This window comes from Leptonychotes weddellii, chromosome 14, assembly GCF_054177405.1.
Source record: "Leptonychotes weddellii isolate Sample4059 chromosome 14, ASM5417740v2, whole genome shotgun sequence".
Taxonomy (NCBI): domain Eukaryota; kingdom Metazoa; phylum Chordata; class Mammalia; order Carnivora; family Phocidae; genus Leptonychotes; species Leptonychotes weddellii.
The window spans coordinates 61,002,228-61,004,879 of NC_138382.1; the positions used below are offsets into that span (position 1 = coordinate 61,002,228).

General features: G+C 44.2%; 1 pseudogene; it reads right to left on the reverse strand.

Moving 5' to 3' along the window:
• Window positions 1-1,236: 1,236 nt before the first annotated feature.
• Window positions 1,237-1,657, reverse strand: LOC115941011 (large ribosomal subunit protein eL33 pseudogene; annotated as a pseudogene).
• Window positions 1,658-2,652: the final 995 nt, after the last annotated feature.

Below are 2,652 nucleotides of genomic sequence, written 5' to 3' on the forward strand. Positions count from 1 at the left end.
AAAAAAGATAGGCAAGGAGAGAGGTTAAGAGAGAGAGAGAGAGAGCCATAAAATAAATGACAAATTCTCACTTAAGATGAAACAAAATTTCAAGACACAAATTTATTGCTAATAAAGATGGCTACTAAGCAGAGGGTGGATAGGAGGATGTGGAGTATTGGTGGGATGCAAAAAAAAAGGTGGCTACTAAAGCCTAAGGGAGACTTACTTTTTTAGTCTACGCTTTGGTACCTTTCAAATTTGGGGAGTGAATTTTCTTTTTTATTCAAAAAGTCTATGGGAACCTACCTGCTTCAATCTATAAATCTAAAATTGATAATATTCCTTATTTTTAAGGCTCTCTTCGAAGGTTTTTTAAAGAAGAGAAGGTCTTTCAGAACCTCGGCCCAAAGATCCTGTTGACAGTTTTACACAGAAGGCACCCAATAAATATTTGCTGACGTTGGTGTTGTTATTGTTGATAATGATTATGATAGTGCCAATGATAAGATGAGCAAGAACTCATTTCATCACTACCCAAGCCAAAGCACTGGAGCTTTGTGATTTCCCCAGAATGGCATTTCTTTGCCCATTTCCTTTGGGGCCGGGCACTGCCCTTAACATGACTTCTACTTGCTGCAAGGAGTCTCTTCTGTTTATACTCTTAGCATATCATTCTGCCCCCAAAATGGGTTTTCGGACATCATTAAATCTGGTAGCCATGACTCTCATAATTCTCTCCATTCAGTAGCTGATGCTGTGGTTGAGAGTGACCCGTGCATTTGGGGAACCTACATTTCAGGAAGCTGTACGTACTCACTAGTCAAGTGAAGAATCTCAGAAAGCATATTATTAAGCAATGCGTTCTTATCTCTCGGGGGCCAAACACATCCACTACAGCATTGTCTGGCAATTGCAGACATGCAAACTAGGGGTAGGGGGAAAGACATATGGAGATCATTGCCACACAGCGTACCATTGAGCCCAAATTAATCCTGCATCCACTCTCTGAATAGAGCGTGGCCCAAGGCTGCTCCTGGAATTCTGTATTCTTCATCATATAGATATGATCTCTGTCACAGAGGATTCTCCATCCTTGCTCCTTCCCCCACCCCTACCCCTTTTCTTTCGTCCCTTTTTCCTTCCTTCACTCACTAGGCGTGCTTTGAGCTATGCATGTCAGACACTACTCCAATAAGAAGGTGGTAAGAATCACATGCCAACTTTATTATTATTATTATTATTTTTTAACAAAAATACAAGAGAACAAATCTACACCTTTATTTACTTTTCTTTAAATTTAAATCCTTGAGGGGTACAGCATCACACGGATTCTGTGGCCAATGGCTTTAGCAGGAAGGTTGCTTCGGAATTTGGCACAAACCATGCCACTGTTTCCATGAGCACGAGTTACTTTTCCCCAGATTACTCTGGTTTTGTTTGATTTGCCACCAGGAGTCACTGTGTTGTTCTTTGCTTTGTACGCATAAGCACATCTCTTGCCTAGATAGAATTCCGTTTCATCTCGAGCATAAACACCTTCGATTTTAAGAAGAGCTGTGTGCTCCCTCTGGTTCGGAGACCCCGCTTATAGCCAGCAAAAATGGCCTTGGACCACAGCCTTCCAGACATTATTTGGCGTTATAGGAGTCCTGTTCCCAGCAGGCCTCCACAGACTCCAAGATGGTGGGAAAAAAAAGGCCAACTTTATTTTTTTTTTAAAGATTTTATTTATTTACTTGAGAGAGCGAGAGAGAGAGAGAGAGCACAGAGGGAGAGGGAGAAGCAGACTCCCCACTGATCGGGGAGCCCTGCTCAGGGCTCCATCCCAGGACCCTGAGATCATGACCTGAGCCATAACTGACTGAGCCACCTAGGTGCCCCACATGCCAACTTTAAATTAGGAAAGTCTGAAAGACCCCAATATTAGGAGCTGAAGTGGGTTTTTTCTCAGACTCTAATTGAGGAATAAGTGGAACAAACTCCAATTAAAACTGAGCAATTCCCATCAGAGTTGCATATACTTGAGTAACGCCCTCTCCTACACCCACACCTGATTTGTTGATAAGATCCTGTGCGCAGTTGTAAGTACATGGATAGAAAGATTCCCCTGAGTTATCTGGGCTCTTTGAAGGAGGAAGAGAAAAGGCCAGTGCCCAGTATTGTTGTGTAAGTTGCTATGCAATGGAGTGCCTGGAGGAGGAGAGTCAGGGCAGAAATCTAGCCTGCGCTCAGCGCACTAACCTGTGAGGCAAGGACTGCAGGGCATGGGCACATTTTTCTCATGGCCACAAAAGTAGTGTATGTTGTAGGAAGCAGATCCATGTTCTCTGATTGTAATTCTCTGATGGGAAGGTCAAGGAGTTCTTTTTTTTTTTTTAAAGATTTTATTTATTTGACAGAGAGACAGCGAGAGCAGGAACACAAGCAGGGGGAGTGGGAGAAGGAGAAGCAGGCTTCCCGGCGAGCCGGGAGACGGATGCGGGGCTCTATGCGGGGCTCGATCCCAGGACCCTGGGATCATGACCTGAGCCTAAGGCAGATGCTTAACGACTGAGCCACCCAGGCACCCCAAGGTCAAGGAGTTCTAAACCAGAGTGGGAACACTGGCTGTATGGAGAGACACAGGCTTTACAAAGCGAGGTACTGAGTGGACATCACCATCCACATCAG